Genomic DNA, 21,933 nt, shown 5'->3' with positions numbered 1-21,933 from the left:
AAATAAGGCAATGTATTAAAGATGCACGGCATCACTCTTCATGCTTTTACTCTCGTCCTCACCATGTAATATCATAAATAAAATGGCACGGTATCACCTTCGTGCTTTTACTCTCAACCTCACATGATATGATAATAATGATGTGCAGTCAAAGGTACGTCATCACCCTTCGTGTTTTAATCCTCACAACCTCTCAATAGATGATAATGTGTGCAATAAGGCACGACAACACCCTTTATGCTTTTCACTCTTCCTCACCAAGTAATAATACAGTCCGAATTAATAATGCAAGGCGGGAAGATATTTCACTTCAATTATAATGCCATGATAAAAAATTCAACTTTCAAAATTTCCAAAATCTTTGAAATAAACAATAAATACGAGACGAATAATTAAAACAGTAATAATCTAACCTAGGCATGGAAAAAACATAGTAGATAAAACAATCCAACACAAAGAAACAATGTCCACCCGCATGATATAACCCAATGGTAACACATATATACTCGTCACCTCACATATACATTATCCCCATAAATAATACATGTAGCAAATAGACCAACAAGCCCTAATCCCTCAAGTCAAGGTTAACCACGATACTTACCTCACTCCACAACCAAATCAAGGCACAACTGCGACTTTTTCTTTATAATTAGCCTCCAAACCAATCAAATCTAGTAAAATATAGTTCAAATAATTCAAATTAGGCTTTAGAAACTACCCACGAGTGAAACAGATTCTATCTTTAATGATTTCGAAAAAAGTCAACAAAAGTTAACTCGGGGCTCGCTTAGTCAAAACCCGAGATTCGGACCAAAACCCAATTACTCATTCACCGCCAAGCACGGTTATGTGTTTAGTTTCGAAATTCGACCTCAATTTGAGGTCTAAAAATCAATTTCTCTAATTCTCAAATTCTTACTTAAATCCCTAATTTCTACCATGACAAATCTTAGATTAAAGGTTAAAATCAATGGATGTTTATGTAATAAAATAAGTTAAAATCTACTAACCAATAAAGTTGGAATAAAAAACCTCTTCAAAACCGCCTCTGGGCCGAGCTCTAACTTGAGAATAGTGAAAAATTGTGAAATCTCGATTTTTGGAATGTTTTAATGCGTGGCGGTCAGGTGCCCTTCGCGATTGCGAAGCACTTGACACGTTTACGAAAGCCACTGGTCAACTGGCCATCGTGATCGCGATCAACCCTTCGCGTTCAACCCTTCGCGTTCATGAAGGCTTAAATCCCTCTTGCCTTCGCATTCGCGAGCCAAATCCCGCGTTCACATAGAGTTATTGCCGAGCCTCCCCCAGGTGCCCACAAAGCTTCTCATTCGCGGACAGCAAGTCGTGTTCGCGAAGGGTAAGCCCCCACCGCTTCAAGTTCGCGACCATCTCATCGCGTTCGCGAAGAACAATTCCGCCCCAATAACAATTTCTCCTTCGAGATCGGACCCAAACCAACCTCGATTTCTTTCTTCTTTCTCATGCAATACCTCTCCTGAAGCTAACAACTCTTCTCAATAAGAAATCCGAAATTCAAGAACACAGATGCTATGGTATCTCTCTGCAAATCTAGCAGAAAATTGATGAAAGTATGGCCAAAATATTATTTTGCTAGATCTACAAATTGAAAGGAATATAATATTTAATATTTTCAAGTTCTATTAAAAATTTATAGAGGAATATTCTTGTACAATGAAATGTCCCAAAAAATTTTCGCTAAGTATTACGTCATTCAAACCATATGTTAGACACATGGGTGTTCAAAAAGTTTAGAAGGTTTATAATATGTAAATCTTATGTTTGGAAGGTTATATGGATATCTATGAAAGAGGAGAGGTAGTTTGAAACAAAGAAAAAATATTTAAGAGAAGAAAACGAACATAGTCTCACATGATCCAACTTTAAACAATCATATTTCCTAATGTATAATAAATTGAACTATGAAATGAAAGCTCTTTGAGTCTAGTTTCTAGAATTTTAAACGTTTATAGTTTCAACATTCGTATAAGAAATTATGACTATTTTACTAAAGAGTAGCATAACAACAATTTGTTCCGAAAAAAATATCCTAAAACAACGTGTCATACGTGCGGCTCGACATGCCAGGCCAAATTTGGGTCAAATGGGCGAAAATTTGAGTTTCTAAAAAATTTCGAGGTGCCATGCGACGTGTGGCATAACGTGTCAGGTTGAGGCACTTCAAAATGAGAGAAGTTCACTTATTTCTACTGTATTTTGGAGAGATTTTGAGAGCAAGAACGACTTGATTAGGGATTCACCAATCCACCCAAGGTAAGATTTCTACCATGGATTCAAGTTAAAAAATTTAGATTAACATCGTTTAACACCTTCTAATTCCTAAAATCTAGGTTTTCACCCAAAAAATCAAGCGTTCGTCAAGACCCAGGGTTTGTGGAGGCATCATTCAAGATACGTTTCGTTACCTATTAGTATTAAAGTTAGTAATTTTATGACAGACTATGACTACAGATTATGAAATTTATAAGAGTTATGGGTAGAAAGTTATGAAAAGTTATTGCTGGCCAATAAAGCCTCGAGTGAATTATGGGTGTTGAGTTAGTAGGACAAAATAATGATTGTAACTGCTTAACTGTAGATTTTGAGGAGCCGAATTCGTGAGTTCTTGGAAGGAAAAACTTGAGCACCCCATTAGAGGTGATTTGAACTTTCTTCCCTAAGTAAAGGGCTATATTAAAATGTGAATAGTATATTGCTTGCTTGCTTGCCTTACTATATATATACAATGAAAACCTCTAATACGAGAAATCTTAAATAGTATGCCTTGTTGTAATTATTTGATTATGTGGAATTGTTATTATGTGAAGCTACTTATATTGCTCAGACCTACAGTTCATATTTAGAACAGAAAATGAATAGGTTCTTGATGTTCTCTGATTGATTGTTTACGTGAAATTGCTTGTACTGCTCAAACTTTCAGTTCAGATTCAGAAGAAAAAAAATAATATAGTCTCACTTTATCCACGAGGGCTTAGTGTGTATGAGTTAGTATAGTGGAGACTTTATCCACGAGGGCCTAAAATATTCAAATTCAGATTCAGATTCAAAAAGAGAAAAGTAGATACCCTCCACGAGCATGAGTGTCACGGTGGCCAGGGCTAGCTACCACATGCTTGTAGATGCTAGCACGTTCAGACGTGTTAAGCTTGATTGAGTCACTCGATGGCCCCACATACAGATTGAGTTTCAGTAAGCATGACCGGAGGCTCCAAAGTAGCTTTAACAGTCCCCATACGGTGCCCAGATCCTCATATACATAGCGCCATTATGTGCAATATTTTCAGAAAAACTATTTTTTTAAAAGTAACACAGTTTTCAACTTCAGTTTCAGATATCAGTTTTAGACTCAGTTTTAAGTTTTAGTTTCATTTATTAGATACAAAATTAGTTTATAGCTTCGACTTTCATTTACTAATCTGAATTCAGTTATCAAAACAAGTTTTAGCTTTTTAGATTATTCAATTATTTTTATATGAATTGTCTGCTCTACTTGCTGTATTTTTTTTATATTTATGTGGCCCACGCTAGTCTTGCCCTCCACCTTTGGGGGCAGTCAATGAGACTTCTAGCTATCCTTTGGTGGTACTTAGCCCGTTTGGGCCTACCACGTCGTGCGGTAGGTGTTGCGTTTGTAGGTGAAAATCCGTGATTAGAGACATATTTTCGTGACTTAGAGTGCAGGCTCTGTTGATTCATCTCAGCGGTAACAACAAATCTTTCTCTAGACTTTATTTATTTATTTATTTATAGACGCCTTTATTTATACTATTTTAGGGGAATGCCTCGGAAGACTTATATACTCAGATTCTTTGAGTCCGTCGCATTTTGCACCTCTAATGTGTATCCTTTTTTGTGATTTGCACCCTGTCTTATTTTTTTATACGATTTCAACCCTAACCTCTTTATTCTCTTGCAAAATAATAAAACCACCATTTATATAAATTTTTTATGAGGGCAAAATAGGATATACAAATAAAAGGCTTCGAAGAGTAAAAATACTAAAATTAAATTGTAAAGGTAAATGACAAACTTGACATTGAAAATCTCTTAGGAATAAATGATAGGGAAATATCCATTAAACAACAAAAGAAGTCTTGATGAAATTAAAATTTGTTCTTGCTGATAATTTCATATGCTAATTGCTTCTATTTTCTTCCACATCAAAGCTCTTTTTCTTGGACTTCTCTATAGCACTTGTATTTTGAAGGGTTTGTAAGCTAATACAATTTTTTCCATTCTACATATACTTCTCAGCATTTAACACAATGCCACCAACTTGAGCTCGCGCAGGTCTATGAGATGAATCATCCTCCATTGGCCTTCTTAGCTGTGAAAATAAATAAAGAACACAAATATATTAACTGTCTCTCAAAGTACTAAATCACCTATATTCAAGGTTCCATACTTACATTGAGTTTGGAAGGTTCATTTATATGTCCAGTCCAATAAGTGGACTCAAAATTGATTTGCTTACTTGGGTGGGGATTGACTTGTAGCATTTTGGCACCAATCTTGAGTTGTTTGAGTAGCTTGAGGTAGAGTTGTTGAATTCGAGGAATCGCTACTCTTGTTGCAAGTTATTTTGTTGTGACCAGTTTGCAAGAACTTGCTACACCTCCCTAACTTCCCTTTCTTACTCAATTTGGTAACATCATGCATTTCACTTGTTGTAGATTATTTTTTCTTTTTCTCTCTTCTCTGTTTTTTCATCTCAACTACTTTTCTCTCGGAGGCTTCAATTTCATCGGGCTCTTTTCTTCTATTTTTGTTCAACTTACTTGTCTTCGGCTCATAGTTAGGAGGGTTAACATCAAGTAGATCAGTAGGTTCCCACATATCAGGTCCATCCATTGGAGCAATGACTGGCTCATAAATCCTCATTTGAGCAGTCTTCTTGTAACAATCATGTATGAAATTTTTTGGATTCTCTCTTATATGGAATATGCAGCTCATTGCATGTGAGCATGAGATTCCTGTAAGGTCCCATCCCCTACATGAATAGATTCTTCCACTCAAGTCAACACTAAATTGTTCACCATACATGGTCTTTACTTGAAATGAAAATTTTTCAGCCCAAGTAGGAATTGATGTAGCCGAGTCTTCCTTCACTTTTTTTACTAGTTTTCGGATTCGAGGGCATAAATTTCCTGTTATAGTAAAATATTGTCAGGATCATGTTAAATATTTTGTGCTTCAGAGAAGTTACAATAACAATATTACCTTGGTATTTGAGCAGGTCTTCCCTCTTTTGGTTCAGTTTCTTCATCAAGTATATTCTAATTCCTTCAAGTAGTCCAAGTATAGGTTTCTCCCTTGCCCTCAAAATGGGTTTTGTCCCATTGATGCCTCACAAAGATTATTCAAAAGCATATCACACTTTGTTGTTGTTCTAAAATGTGACTTGCTCCAGAATTTGGGTGGTCTATCGTTGAACTAATTTCTAACTTCTTTGTCCTCCTTTTCCAGCATATCCATCTCATATCTATACTTACTTACATGAGTTGCCCTTGCAGCTTTCCAAACTCTTATCTTCAACGATAAACCTTTGTGCTCTTTCTTGAAATTATTATACAAATGTCTTACACAAAGCCTATGTTCAACTTGGAGAACTGTCTCATAAATAGCTCCCTCCAAACCCTACAAAAGTGAGTAGAATAATAAACATGGCTAATTTTGATAATTGAAAGCAATTAGAATTTGGTATTATATGTGGATAAAAAATCTTACCTTTTGTTTGTCTGTAATGAGACATAAGTTATCATGATTTCTAATTTGCAAGTCATCCACCAACAAATTTAAAAATCACTTCTAGTTATGCTTATTTTCAATATCAACTACAGCGTAGGCTATAGGAAATATACCATTATCAGCATCTATCCCAATTACTGTCAAAAGTTGACCTCCATATGGTCCTTAAAGAAAGAAACCGTCTATCCTAATGAGTGGCCTACAACCTTCCATCCAACCTCTTCTGCAGGGCTCAAGACATATGTACATTTTTTCAAAAACAGGTCTGCCATCCTCTTCATGAGGTGTTGTTTCTAACAATACAATTGATCCTGGATTCTTTCTCTTGAGTTCTGCACAATAGTCCTCTAATTTTGCATATTGTTCTTTGTAGAGACCTTCTATCATTTCCTTTGCTATTGTCTTTGTTCTATTGTCACGATCCGAAATTTCTCACCGACGGGACCATGATGGCGCCTGACATTTCACTTGTTAGGCAAGCCAACGTTAGAAAATCGTTAGACCAATTCCTTATTTCCATTCAGTAAATAACAATAATTAACTAAGATGAAATATAATAAGTACGGAATATTATAAAACTGTATTAATTACTACCCCGGATCTTGAGTCACAATTCACGAGCATTCTAGAATTTGCTACAACTAATAGTCAGAAAGAAATACAAATGTCTGAATGAAAGAAACAGTAGAACAGAAAAGATAGACGGGGACTTCAAGGTCTGTGAACACCGACAGATCTACATTGAGTCTCCGGACAGCGGACCAATAGCAAAATCTCGATCAACCCGAGCCGATATCAAAATCTGCACAGAAAGTGCAGAGTGTAGTATCAGTACAACCGATCCCATATACTGGTAAGTGTCGATCCTAACCTCGACGAAGTAGTGACGAGGCTAAGGCAAGGCACCTACAAATCAACCTGTACAATTTAATAGTGTATATATAAATAACAGAGATGAAGAACTAAACAGAAAATGTCGGGAGGGGAACATACGTAGGGGAATACAAGATAAAGAACTACAATAGAATGATCATCGGAGCAGTCAATATACCATGAAAAATATACGGCATCACCCTTTGTGCTTTTACTCTCAATCTCACCTAAAATTAATAGAAACGGCACGGCATCACCCTTCGTGCATTAACTTTCATATCATAGCACGACATCACCCTTCGTGCATTAACACTCACAATATGGCATGGCATCACCCTTCGTGTATTAACACTCTCCCTTACCATAATGCAATGCATAAATAACAACAGAGAGATAGATTAATAAGTACAAACATTACTTCAACATTTGGTTCCATAATATCAATCTCAACTTTGAAATAAACACTCAATTATCACCAGAAAATTCGTAAACATGATAAGAACGATAAATTGAACAACACTAATATAACACATAGCAATTTGGCATAGGAAAGAGACAATATAAGGAAAACAGAGAAACATGGAAAACAGGTAAATTGGCGGCACATAAGTACTTGTCACCTCACATATACGTTGCTCACATGGATTTCACTTAGCAAGTAATCTAAGGTTCCTAATTCCCTCAAGTCAGGGTTAGAAACAACACTTACATCGCTCTGAAGGCCACTTAATTCTCAATCACAGCTTTTCCTTTAGAATTCATCTCCAAACCACTCGTATCTATTCAAAAATAACTCAATAATATCAAATATTGCTAAAGGAGTCAATTATATTGCATAAATTAAATTTCCTAAATTTTTCTCCAAAAAGTCGAAAAATCGACCCCGGACCCGCTTGATCAAAACCCGAGGTTCGGACCAAAATCTACTTACCCATTCATCCCCGATCCCGAATATATAATTGGTTTTGGAATCCGACCTCAAATTGAGGTCTAAATCTCCAAATTCCCGAAATCCCTAGTTTCTACCCTAACCCCTAATTCTACCATGAAAACTCTAGATTTTAGGTTGAAAATTCAAGAAATGTAATGGGTAATTGAAAGAAAATGGTTTAGAATCACTTATCAACAATTTAGGGAAGAAATAGCTCTTGAAAAACTGCCTCTCACCGCTTGTTTTTTGAGAAAAATGAGTTTTTGGCTAAAATTCCGTTTTTGGATTCTGTTAAGTGCTGGGCGACAGTATTCATCGCGTTCGCGAAGGGTACTGGCTGCCAAGTCTACGCGTTCGCGAGACCCAGCTCGTGTTCGCGATGGTTACTCCCCCCTGGCCTTCGCGTTCGCGATGAAGGAACGGCTGACTCCCCATCCCCAATGCCTAACACTACGCGTTCGCGATGGGCTTGTCGCGTTCGCGAAGGGTAACGCCCTCATCGCTTCGCGTTCGCGAAGAAGAAACCTTCAGCTGCCCAGTTTACTCTTCGCGTTCGCGAGAGTACCTTCGTGAACGCGAAGAAGGACATGCCAGAACACTTGCTGCAGCAAAATACCAGATTTCCAAAGTCCAAAATATCCCGTGGCCTATCCGAAACTCACCCCGAGCTCTCGGTGCTCCAAACCAAACATGTCCACAAGTCTAAAAATATCATACGAACTTGCTCGCGCGATCAAATCGCCAAAATAACACCTAGAACTACGAATTTAGCACCAAATCAAATGAAATTTTCAAGAACACTTTAAAATTTCTATTTTCTCAACTGGACGTTCGAATCACGTCAAATCAACTCCGTTTCTCACCAAATTTCACAGACAAGTCTTAAATATCATAATAAACCTGTACCGGGCTCCGGAACCAGAATACGGACCCGGCACTAACAATGCCCAACATCAATCAATTCTTAAAAATAATTAATTTTTCAGATTTTTAATTTTCATCAAAAATTCATAACTTGAGATAGGGACCTCCAAATTCGATTCCGGGCATACGTCCAGGTCCCATAATTTGATACGGACCCACCGGGATCATCAAAATACGGATCCGGGCCCGTTTACTAAAAATATTGACCGAAGTAAACTAAAATTAACTTTTAAGGCATAAATTCTTATTTTCATCAATTTTCAACATAAAAGCTTTTCGGAAACCTGTCCGAACTGTGCACACAAATCGAGGAGGGAAAAAAAATGAGATTTTTAAGGCTTAAGAGCGCAGATTCGAGTTTTAAAACATAAGATGACCTTTTGGGTCATCACATCTATACACTTTGCTCACTGAAACTTCAACATTCATCTCTTCATGTATTTTGTCCATGAAATCTCCTACTGATACATCTGGATGTATTCTCAAATAATGCAGGAAATATTTGGCAATCATTCGAGATTTCACATTTTTGTTGACATAAACAAACAAACAATCATCAGAATGTTTCCCAACTAAAGTTTTTATCGTGATTGTGGGGTCATCTGGTGCCTTTTTAGATGCATATATGCGCCGTGGACATTGATCACAACATTTTGCAGAAATTTTATCAGATTCATTCTTTTTGAAGGAAATTTTCTTGTTATTTTTAATAGAATAAGCTCTCAGTGCAGCTCTAAATTCTATTGCATCAATGAATGTCTTTCCCAACCTAAATGTTAAATTATCCATGTCTGTTTCTGCCCTAAATGCAACATTTTCAACCTTTCTAACCTTTTCATCATCATCGCTATTAATACTGCACATGTCATCTGAATCATACTTAGGAGAGATGTTATCATTCTCAGATTCTGTACTTGAGTCCTCCAGTAGTAACCCGGCAAAATTGGCACTCTTGGCTTTCTCCATCACTTTATCTTTCTTTTTTTCCTTCCCCTCTTTCCTCCCCTTTACACTAACTTCGCCATTTCCTGCTAGATTTTTCTTTTTATCCTCTTTTCTTACTGCTGTATCTTAATCTCGTTGTTCCAATCCATTCCAAGGTTTGCAATGACCATTTATGTGGATCACACTTATCAATAAAATCTATCTTGCCTCCCAAATGTACATCTAAGAATTCACCTCCATGGTGAATCTTCAATGTAAAAAGCTCATGCAAGGTTTAAAATTATTTTAGCTAGCTCAATTTCTAGATTAGATAAAAAAAAATACATATTGAAGAACTACTTTTGGTATCAGAATATTCAATAAAAGTAAACAACTACGGCCAACAAAAAAGCTAAATTGACACAAGGCCTGTTTTATCCAAAGTAGAGCAAGAACTTAAATGAATTGATCTTTCTTTATTGATGTACATGATAGTATTCAGAGTTGTTTGAAATTTTGATAGATTTGCAAACCTTTCTTTCTGGTGCATTGTTGTAGTGAGTTAGAGTTTTGTGATTTATTTTTTTAAAAAAAGAAAATCAATAGCAGATAGAGGATGGGACAAGAACATGTTAATGATGGATTGCATCTTACGCATTGCAAACAATAAGCTTTTGGCAATTCAATACCCATCGACGAATTAAAGAGCATACGAATGGAATTTGTTTACTCTGAACTTATTACCTTTCAATTTCTCCTTCTTCAATCGACTTTTCCGTTTCTCCTTGCTCTTATCCATTGATGATATACTGGATGTGCTATTTATTCTCGGTAAAATTGACGCTGCCTTTAGCGCGTTTTATGCTTGGAGAGCTTAACCATGTCTCCCACGATGCAATGATGATGGCGGCAAGAGTTTCACTAGGATTAACGTCCCACCATAAAAAAATAACTTAAAAAAAAAGAAGATATTTTATTTGTATTTTCTATGTTGCCCTCATGAAAAATTTATATAAATGATGATTTTATTGTTTTGCAAGTGAATAAAGAGCTTAGGATTAAAATCGTAAAACAAAACATGACAGGTTGCAAATCACAAAAAAAAGATAGACATTAGGGGTGCCAAATGCAATGGACTCCAGATTCTTTAGATACTTTGTTAGTGGACTCAGTTGTCAGACATGTTAGTGTTTAAGTTATCATTTAGCTTTCAAACATCTATTATCTTAAGATTTATTTATGAGTCTCTTGGGTATGATGTTCTATATAGAATTTTCGATAGTTAGAACAAGTTTTGTTCGACAAGTAAGATAGGTTGATTGTCATCACGCCTCATCCTAATTTCGGGGCGTGACATACAAACCCAATAGAATAAATTTTATATTTTAAAAGAATTCTCTGCAAATACTTGTGGTTTTGTTGCATAAAGAAACAAACGGACAAAGGATTGAAAAAAGTGCCTGCCTGGTTTCTTAATATTTTGTTATATTAGCAGGTATGAGACTAATAAGAAGGTGCAATGTCAATTCGTGTTTCTTGGTTGTCAAATTTCTTGTTGAGAAAAGTTGTTAGGTTCATGGAAGGGTATTGTATAGGGAAGGGCATTGTATGAGGAAGAAGAAAAGAATCGAGGTGAAAGGCTAATTTTAAATTCGGGTTCAATGATATGCATGGGTTGAATTTATACATATGGATTTGATAATTAATTCGCATTAAGTTATACCTGGACCGATCGTAAATTGCCACAACAACAATAGACCCGGTGGAGTCCCAAAAATGGGGTTTAGAGATGATAGTGCAGACCTTACTCCTATCTTGGGATGGTAGATAGACTGTTTGAGGAAGGAAAAAAACAGTAGAAACTGTTAAAAAAATTGAGTCTTTGCACCAGAATCCAACACAATAAAAAACAATCAAGAAAACCCCGGATAAGGAAATTCACCAACCAAAACAAAGGTTAAAATCAGAACAATCCACCACAACCCAAACACCAATAAATCAAAAAAATCCAATCTTTTTTCTTAATATACCAAGAAATAGCTTAAAGAACTGAGCTTTAGCCTCTAAATCCAAAAGGGTCTTCTTCAGAATTTGTGTTTAGCACCAGTAAAGCAAAAAAAAAAAAAATCCAAACATTCTCAAAATTCTAAGAAATAACTTAAAGAACTGAACTTTAGCCCCTAAATCCAAAAGGGTCTTCTTCAGAATTAAAAAAACACAATAAAACAGTATAAATCCAGAATACTGAATTTATTCACAACAAACCCCAATTGAAGGAAAAAAAAATTAACACCCCTTTATTCAGCTACAAACAATTCTTCTCCTTAACCAAGATTCTTGTATTTTTTTTGGGCATGTTGATAAAAAGGGTCTTCTTATATTGCCACATTATTGATAAAAAGCCACAATATTAGTCTGTTAATTTATGGACATGTTAAACTAAAAGAAAACGTTAAGGGCAATGCTAAACCTAAAAATACATTGAGGCCAATACTGGAACTGGACCAATAAGCTGAAGGAGGACATTAAAAGTGCAAGTTAAAAGTGTTATTTAAACACTGGTAAGGTGTTTGTTTATTATATACACATACACATAAATAGAGAATGCTACAAAAAATAACTAATGACGACCAGCATTTACATTTTCCCTATATATAAGCCACATAAACATGCCTAGTTTGCATAATACAACAAATATATTATTAATGAATTTCTCACTTCTTTATTTCTACTATTTCTCCAATAAGAGGCAAGTTGCGAAATGAGGGAACATCTTTTTTTTTTGAACACGAAGTCATGAATATGTGGCCATCAAAGTTGACCAAGTAATACGAAAATGTACTACATTATATTAGCTTTAATTTCAAATAGAGGTCATGTTTACTCAATAAATGATTAATTAATGAACATTTTACCGTTCACAAGTCAAGATATTATGCTTCGAATAGACTCCGAGATATAAGAGACGAGGAATTTTCAGAAACCACGATTGTTTAGTGGTTGTTAACTTCCTATAACTATCATATACATAATTACTTCCTATAACTACTATTCAGTTATTACGATAGTGTATTCGATGTATTCGCGCAACTGTATTCATGAATACAGTAACAAAAGTCGCCTAAAAACAGGGGGTTACAGCTGTACGCGACTGTATTCACATGTATTTGCACCATGTATTCATGAATACAGTAACGACAATCATCTTAAAAATGTCCTGCTATCTAATAACAGAAATAGGATTAATTAGCTTAATACACTCCTAATATAACTCAACAAAATCAATTCTAACATGCTTCATTATCAACACAATTAATTAGAAAAAAAATTCAGTTGTATATAACTGTTGTATTTAACTTTTGTATTTAGTGTGTTTCAGTATTTGTTTTCTACTATTGCATTCATTAGATTCAGTGTTTGTATTTACTGTATTCGCTATTTTGTATTCAGTGTATTCAAATATATTTGTATTAATAGTATTTTAGTTATTCCTAATACATGTTATTAATGCTGTATTTAATATATTTCATTGGTTGTATTAACTGTATTTCTATTTGTATTCAGTGTATTTTACTGTATTTAGTTATATTTTAAGATTAAATGTATTCACTGTTTATATTTTGTTCTATTTCAATGTTTTCATTCAGTGTATTTCAATGTTTATATCATGTATTCAACTATAATAAAAAAAATATACACCTTCGAAATACATAAATACAAGCAAAAAAATATATTTATACAAAAATATAATGTATTTGAGTGAATTTGTACAGAATACAGTGCATTTGTATCATTGTATGAGACTAAATAGCAAAGAAGAGAAGAAAATTCGTGGGAGATGGCGTTTTCCAGCCAAGAAGAGAAGAAAGTTCATCGGATTCGTACAGAAAAGGTCTGTCTTTCTCCTCTTTCTCCCAACAGTTTAGAAGTATTTTCAATTGCAGTAACCCTAGAGGATTCGGCTAAAGAATTCACGATTAGAAGCAACTATTTTGCTCGAAGAGAGAGAGAGAAGGGGGAGAGAGAGAAAGAAGAAAAATTCTGAGAGAGAATTGTATGTTAATTGAAAGAAAGAGAGAGGACCATAAACACCTATTTTGTTATAAAATATAAAAGGTAGCTATAGAAAATAATATTTTAAAATAATTTTGGTTTACAATAAATATGATGTATACCTGTCACGACCCAAATCTCACATGTCGTGATGGTGCCTATCGACATATACTAGGCAGGCCGACAACCTCAATAAACCACGCATTTCTTTAAGTTTAAAAACATAAGAAAATGAGTTTAAGAGTAAAATCTCATAAATACATATACGAAAATACCGTGACTGTAAGGCCTCGTAAATATTTTCCTAAAAATCGGGGTTTCGTGATGTCGGGGCAGGCGTAGAGGTTAATAATAGTAGAAATTCTTCGCGGCTCGCAAGCTAGCCGCGGTTCAGACCTTTTGGATTGAACAGTGCGTTGGGGAGTTAAGGAAAATATTGGGCAGAAGTAGCCATTTCTGCGGCCCATTCTGCAGCCGCAGAATCACTCTGTGGACCGCAAACTGGTCGTAGAGTGGGGCAGTTTTCTGGGTCATCTTGATGTCAATTTCGCAGCCATTATGCGACTGCATAACCGTTTTGCTGGCCGCACTATAGTCGCATATCTAGCCTTGTGAGTTTTCGAAGAGAGGTTCCATGGCGCATATGCGACCGCAAAACCGTTCTGCGGTGCATTATGTGACCGCAAAACAGGTTTACGAGCCGCATAGTGACCGCAGACGAGGTCAGTTTCCTTCCAGTTCTGGCACCCCAATTTCGCGGTTGGTTAGCGAACCGCATAACCATTATGCGGTCGCATATGCGACCACTGAACTTGTTCCGGAGCTTCATTTTTTGGTTATTTAAACCCGACCCAATTCCGTTAAAACCCATCCCATAGACCATTTTTTTAGCAAAATCTTATACTTTAGAGTGAGAGAGAGTCCTAGAGGGAGAAAGTGATCTTCATCAAGTTACTCTTCAATTCTTGCATAAACCCTTAAAGATTATTAAGAGGTCTTCATCCTAAGAGGTAAGGTTCTATCACCAAACTCTTAATTTCAAAAGTTAACTAGAAATTAAACCCGACCCAATTCCGTTAAAACCCATCCCATAGACCATTTTTGAGCAAAATCTGATACTTTAGAGTGAGAGAGACAGTCCTAGAGGGAGAAAGTGATCTTCATCAAGTTACTCTTCAATTCTTGCATAAACCCTTGAAGATTATTAAGAGGTCTTCATCCTAAGAGGTAAGGTTCTATCACCAAACTCTTAATTTCAAAAGTTAACTAGAATGGGCAATTAGTAAGGTAGTTCATGGGATGGGGGTGCTTACCTTGCATGCATGTATTCTTGAAGTATGTGGGAAGGTTTTGAACTAAAAATGGTAGAGAATGGGTTGGGAAATGATGCAATCTTCCACAAAAGGGCCTTAGAACTTTAACGCACACCTATTATTTCATAAAATGCTCAAATGAGTTAGAACCATGATCATCTTCCTAATTTTGATTCAATTTGTTACATTTTCAAAATAGATTGAAGTTGCTAAAATTTTCGGAACATTTTAAAGTGTAAGGAAGCTCAATTGAGGTATGTAGGCTAAACTTTCTCTCTTAGAATCGAGTTCCATATTGTTTATGTAAGATCAAGTATGATTATCTCAAGATTTCTAACTTCTATATTCCGGGTTATTCCCTATAAACTTGTTAATTCCAAATGAGCCTTATGTCGAAAGATAGATGTTCAAAGTATGGTTTGCGTATTAAAATGTAGTGGCTTTGAGTCGTGTTTTAAATGAAAACTAGTATACCAATTGGGTGAGAAAAACTCGATATGCCTAAGACTCATAATTGCTTATATGTGTGCCTAAATTGAAGATGCTTGAAAATGAAATAAGCGAATTGAAGAAATAGAGTGTGGTCAACGTACCAAGAATTTAAGTTATGACTGTGGCTAGTAGTACAAATTATTTGAGAGAATGCGATAAAGAATATTAAATGAGTCTCGACTCGATTGTTTAAAAACGATTTCGAAAATAGAATTGCCTAAAGGCTTTTGTACTCAATTCATGCCCATAAGTGGCTGCTTTAATTAATTCTTTGCTTTATAAATATATCTAGTGCGATTCGAGTTCTTACATACTCAGGTATTGAAATTGTATATTGTCATTTCTGGGAAGGAGTATTGCAAGAATAAATGGTGTATTGATTGCTTATGATTTTGATGTGTGCTTGTGTTGCTTGGTCGGTATGCCCCATTATTTAGGAAGGAACCTTGTGTGTTTAAAGTTTCCATTACTAATAAATTCAAGGTATATGATTGTTGAAATATTCCATATGTTGATATTTTATGGTGACCTTTAAAATTGAAAGAGGTGAAAGTATGGAATATGAAATACATCCATCGTGCCCGGAAAAAAGAATCTTGTGAATGGCCAAATAAGCTAAGAAAATATTGTTATTGTGAGTGACTGGAAGTACTAATAAGAATTTATGAATAAAGCTGCTAATGAGAATGAAAAGGAAGTTGTTAATAGAATCTTTTCAGTATTTGAGTAATGGAGTACATCTCCTATTTATTCATAGATGCGTTTGGGTAGAAGGTAATCTAACAGGATTGCTCGATCGGGTTCTCTCGGTTGAGCGCCGGTTGCGCTCCCCGAGTTTGGGGTGTGACAAACTTGGTATCAGAGCCTAAGGTTTTTAAAGTGCCCTAGGATATCTCGGAGCCGTGTCTGGTAGAGTACTTCTTATCGGTGTGTTGTCGACCACATCTATAATGAGGAGGCTACTTGGGCATTTAAGAATTTCACACTTCTTTGATACTCTATATCGTGCGATAGAGCTCAAGATAGGAAGCTAATTTCCTCGTTAGGTCTCATTTTTCCAGATGAGTAATCCCCGAATTCGAAACAGTGAGGAGGGAATACCGCGCCATCAAATTTGAAGGAGATTATACCAGAGTTCGTTGGGAGAATGGGTCGAGCCGTGGAGGATTGGAAGAACTTGTTGCTAAGGGAAGTGTCCTTATTCCGACCAATGTCACCATACCACCGGATTGCGTGGTGAGAAAATCTAAGAAACGAAAGAGGGTTGTTGGTGCTAATGAACCAGGTTGTGTGATTTTCAGCAAGCGACACTTGGGAACATGTTGGATGACCCTTGAAATATGTTATGGTTGTGGAAAGATGGGGCACAAGAAGAACAAATGCCCTAGGTTGGGAACACCCATCCAGTTATGTCCGTCATGCGGGAAGAAACATTTGGCGTCGTGTTGTGAGTATGCTCAGCAGTGCGTTAGGGGTGGTAGATTTGGGCAATTCCAAAGGGCCACACAACAATCTGGCACTGAAATTGTTACTACCGCATTGGAAGCTTGGAGGAAGGATAAGGGCTATGCTTATGATGTATGCGAAAAGGGTAAATATCAGGTCAGTGGGATGAGTCAGTTTAGCGGACCTTATCCCCGTTGTGTGAAGTGTGGGAGATGTCATCGTGGAGTATGTCACTATGGTACCAATGTATGATACAAGTGTGGTATGACACGTCACTTTCAAAGAGATTATTATTTGGTTCGCCAGAGCTTGGGCAGGGGTATGACCCAGCCATCCAGTTTTGTAGCTACTACATCCACTGCGCCTCCCCCAGCTTGAGGCTCGGGAGGGCCCCAGAGGTTTTATGCTATGAGTAGACGTCAAGACTTTGAGGTTTCTCCAGATGTGGTTACAGGTATATTGATCGTCTAATCTCATGATGTGTATGCTCTTATTGATCCCGGTTCCACTTTGTCATATGTCACTGCTTATGCTACTATAGATGTTGGGATAGAACCGAAACAACTTTTTGAGTCATTCTTTGTATCTACTCCTTAAACGAGACGCATTATTCGTGAAGCCACTCTATCACATATTCTCTTATTTACAACCTCTTGAGAAATTGAGCTCTATAATTATGTCCTTGAATTGAGTTATAACTCTAGGATTAATACTTCCTACTTGCTTTCCTAACTTCTCAACAAGGGACTATACCTAATGAATTTCGTACAAAACCTTTTGATTCAAATGGATAACATCTGCTCACTAGTGCCGATGCACGCACCACCATAATATTTACCTATGTGGTATAAAATCTAATGTAAAGCAGCCAAGTGTTGAGATCCTTCTTGAGCCACTCTTTTTCTCTCCGGTGTATGTCGCTCATATGGTTTGAACAATCACTTTGTTCATTTGTGTATATTATCATGAATCCTTTCCACTGTCTAGTAACATGGGAGCATATATCAGCACCTATCATGTGCGTACATGTCAATTTAAAAGGATCCACTTGTCCTCATAAAGTTTCTGAGAAATTTGAGATTTATCACAAATTCGTCACAAGGAGATCTTGTTGTTTACACATCTCAGTATGACTATCATGTTCACCTAAATCGTCTCATAGTAAGTAGATCACTTTATACCTAGTATTGTAGTCTTCCATGAAGTGGCCTGGTATTGCATCCTGAGAGTTATTATGGCAGAAACATGCCTATCTCATAGAAAAATGTTCATTTTCTCTAACCAAAATATGATTTCATCCCAAATATTTAGATGTCCCAGCTATGTGGTTTCACTCGTGAAAGGCTGAAATTAGATGCTTCTAGATTTTTGGGCACATATCATGAGTATATTGATTTGAAAGACAAGTTTGTCGCATCTCTAGTTCTCTCATATAGGATCAACTATCGGAAAGGGGTTAAGCTGTCAGAATGATAGTAATATGACAAGTGTTCAACTTCTTTTTCATCCTCGCAGGCTTGTGGCATAGATTCCTTGTGCCATTTACTCTTAAGAGCATAATGCAACTTCATGTATTTTGAAACCCAAATCACATTCAGGGTGCCAGAATATTCTCATTTTAAATTAAACAAATTTTCCCTACACTCAAGTAGGTAATTGGTGTCACGTACTTGACTGTTCCTCCTTAAGGATTTCTATTGCCAATATACAAGTTAACTATATGCCTCATTTGTCGAATCAATGATGTCATCACTATGATTAATCTTGTCAGCGTTATCAGTAATAAGCTTCATGTCTTTTAGGATATACAACCTCATGAAATACTCTGCTCAGCCCATTGATGGATTCTTGAATAATTCTAGCCAACCTCGAACCCCGTTGTTCCTCCTTGTATTAAATCTATGGGGGGTTAAAGGTTCAAATATGTCAAAGAAGAATCATTGTCCCGTGATCAAATATATTAGGTAGAAATTTTATGGTCGTACTCATGCTAGCGCATCTTAGACTAATTGTTAGAGGTCGCCAGGGGTTTAATTTGGGTCTTTGGCGTAGAGATTTAGAGTTGAAGAAAGTGAACGGGTTATTCTCAATAGTTTCTCCATAAGGATGCTATGTGAATTGTTAATAAAGGTAAAGTATGTGTAGTCACGTTAGGCCTTATGGAATCTTGAAGTAAATAGGCCAAGCTATGAGTATGATGTTTCCCTATTATTGTTCTCCATGTACCCGGTGTTTCATGTGTCTATGTCTAAGAAGGTGAAGTTAATGGGTAATTGGATTATGAGGAGAAACTATTTGCTATCCTTGTTAGAAAAGTCCAGGAGTTGAGATTGCCTCCGTTAATATGTTATGGCGAAATATGTAAGTCGAGGAGGCCACCTTGAGGGCCAAAAGTGTTAAGGAAATAAAGTGTTCTCACTTGAGTGTATAGTCAAATGATTGTGATTTGAAAGGTACTTTCTAGGTATTATGATTTAAATATATGTAGTTCATGTCCAGATACCACTCTTGATAATATAATGCTTGTAATGATGAGGTTAGTGATGTTGTTATACATGGTGATGCTTTGTCAAGTTGTAGATGTGTTATTAGGAGTTATTTTGGTGTGACTCTGACAAGTGAATAGGCCTAGTTACAGGGAAAACTTTGGCGAAATTATTTTTGGGAATTTAGGAAGTTAGTCAAATTTGGGGTTGATGGTATGTGGTATGAAGACTGAGTGCATAAGATGTTAATAGTGAACCTTGATCCTCATTCGAGGATGAATGATCTTAAGTGGGGCAGGATGTAAGGCCCCGTGAAAGGTTTCCTAAAAATCGAGGTTCTGTGATGTCGGGGCATGCGTAGAGGATAATAATAGTAGAAATTCTTCATGACTCGCAAGCTCGCCGTTGTTCGGACTTTTTGGATTGAACAGTGCGTTGGAGAGTTAAGGAAAATGTTGGGAAAAAAGTAGGCATTTCTGCAACCCATTCTACGGCCGTAGAACCACTCTGCGGACCGCAGACTGGTCGCAGAGTGGGTCAGTTTTCTGGATCATCTTGATGTCAATTTCACGGCTATTATGCGAATGCAAAACCGTTTCATGGGCCGCACTAAAATGCTCAAATGAGCTAGAACCATGATCATCTTCCTAATTTTGATTCAATTTGTTACATTTTCAAAATAGATTGAAGTTGCTAAGATTTTCGGAACATTTTAGAGTGTAAGGAAGCTCAATTGAGGTATGTTGGCTAAACTTTCTCTCTTAAAATCGAGTTCCATATTGTTTCCATAAGATCAAGTATGATTGGCTCAAGATTCCAAACTTCTATATTCCGGGTTATTCCCTATAAACTTGTTCATTCCGAATAAACCTTATGTCGAAAGATAGATGTTCAAAGTATGGTTTGCATATTAAAATGTTGTGGCTTTGAGTCATGTTTTAAATGAAAACTAGTATACCAATTGGGTGAGAAAATCTCGATATGCCTAAGACTCATAATTGCTTATATGTGTATCTAAAGTTTTGATTGGAAGTTCCATGTTGTTGCTTATCTTTAATGATGCTTGAAAATAAAATAAGCGAATTGAAGAAATAGAGTGTGGCCAACGTGCCAAGAATTTAAGTTATGACTGTGGCTAGTAGTGCAAATGATTTGAGAGAATGCGATAAAGAATATGAAATGAGTCTCGACTCGATTGTTTAAAAATGATTTCGAAAATAGAATTGCCTAAAGGCTTTTGTACTCAATTCATGCCCATAAGTTGTTGCTTTAACTAATGCTTTGCGTTATAAATATATCTAGTGTGATTCGAGTTCTTACATATTCAGGTATTGAAATTGTATATTTTTATTTCTGGGAAGGAGTATTGCAAGAATAAATGGTGTATTGATTGCTTATGATTTTGATGTGTGCTTGTGTTCCTTGGTCGGTATGCCCCATTATTTAGGAAGGAACCTTGTGTGTTTAAAGTTTCCATTACTAATAAATTCGAGTTATATGATTGCTGAAATATTCTATATGTTGATATTTGATGGTGACTTTTGAAATTCAAAGAGGTGAAAGTGTGGAATATGAAATACGATCACCGTGACAAGAATAAAGAATCTTGTGAATGGCAAAATGAGCCAAGGAAATATTATTGTTGTGAGTAACTGAAAATACTAATAAGAATTTATACAATGTGAAAGATGTTGAGGTGAGTACAATTGTATTTATGTTACCTTTGTGTGCAAATCCAATCAAAAAAATATTTTTGGGAGCATCATTAGCAAAACCAAGGAAGGGTGGGTCATAAGGCCCACACCTGAAACTACACGTGCCGGTGTATGGGTGGATTGTGATTATTCCCTTTATTTGGGATAAAATTGAAATATTGGAAAAATTATGATATTATTCCCCTTAATTGAGATGAAACTGGTAACAATTGTGAATTAGAAAAGTCAACCCACACGGCATATGTGGGAAGGCAGCCTAGCTGATCGGGTGGAGATCGGACGCCATGTTGCGCACATGGTGGTACTACTCTTGGTAACAACTTTATTTCGCATTACTTGTCAAACCACATTATTCGTGGGGAGATGACCTAGCCGATCGGGCGTGATCAGTCTCCGTGCTAACAAAGACGGTGGTATATCTGCGCTAATGATCTCCCAACCAAAAACTGTATATGAAGTTCGTATTTTAAATTTTTTTATGTTTTAACTGGACATTTGTATATTGTGGATTGTGACTTGTTGTTTCTGTGTGTTGACATATGTTTTAACTAGTGCTATTCGACAGTACTAACGTTCCTTTTGCCGGGGGCACTGCATCTTTAATGGATGCAGGTAATTCTACAACAGGCGGCATTGATCAGCGATAGCAATACACTCTTTTCAGCTTATTTGGTGAGCCCCACTTCATTTCGGGGTCATGTATCTTTTGTTTATCATGTACTGTATTTTGAGGTATAGCTGGGGCCTTGTTGCCGGCATTTCTAAATTACTCTTATATTGTACTTAGAGGCTCCGTAGACAGGTTGTGGGTTGTGGTTGATGTTGGGAATTGAATTAGAAATGTTGGTATTTGAAAATCATGTTTTACATTAATTCTATAAACTCGTAATAATTTGAAAATTATGAATGAAGTTGCTAATGGAAATGAAAAGGTAGTTGTTAATAGATTCTTTTCAGTGTTTGAGTAATGGAGTACATCTCCT

At 36.3% G+C, this 21,933-nt stretch overlaps 2 long non-coding RNA genes across 4 annotated transcripts; one reads left to right on the top strand and one right to left on the bottom strand.

Moving 5' to 3' along the window:
- The first annotated feature begins 2,072 nt into the window (after positions 1-2,072).
- On the top strand, positions 2,073-21,782 carry LOC107822871 (uncharacterized). Of its 3 annotated transcripts, XR_001656495.2 has the most exons (5): positions 2,078-2,298; positions 2,376-2,682; positions 3,666-3,748; positions 13,219-13,337; positions 21,563-21,782. It is a non-coding gene; the product is annotated as an uncharacterized LOC107822871 (long non-coding RNA). The 3 variants fall into 3 exon arrangements; XR_012698667.1 differs by lacking the exon at positions 3,666-3,748 and having other exon boundaries at positions 2,081-2,298; positions 21,563-21,779; XR_001656494.2 differs by lacking the exons at positions 3,666-3,748; positions 13,219-13,337; positions 21,563-21,782 and having other exon boundaries at positions 2,073-2,298; positions 2,376-2,826.
- On the bottom strand, positions 3,670-10,647 carry LOC107822870 (uncharacterized). The gene is made up of 5 exons (XR_001656493.2): positions 10,190-10,647; positions 5,773-6,595; positions 5,266-5,682; positions 4,455-5,192; positions 3,670-4,372 (listed from the first exon to the last, which is right to left on the bottom strand). It is a non-coding gene; the product is annotated as an uncharacterized LOC107822870 (long non-coding RNA).
- Positions 21,783-21,933: the final 151 nt, after the last annotated feature.

The sequence above is a fragment of the Nicotiana tabacum genome, chromosome 14 (genome assembly GCF_000715075.1).
Source record: "Nicotiana tabacum cultivar K326 chromosome 14, ASM71507v2, whole genome shotgun sequence".
Classification (NCBI taxonomy): domain Eukaryota; kingdom Viridiplantae; phylum Streptophyta; class Magnoliopsida; order Solanales; family Solanaceae; genus Nicotiana; species Nicotiana tabacum.
The sequence above is the reverse complement of the archived record's forward strand: the minus strand, read 5'-3'. Positions and strand labels throughout refer to the sequence as shown.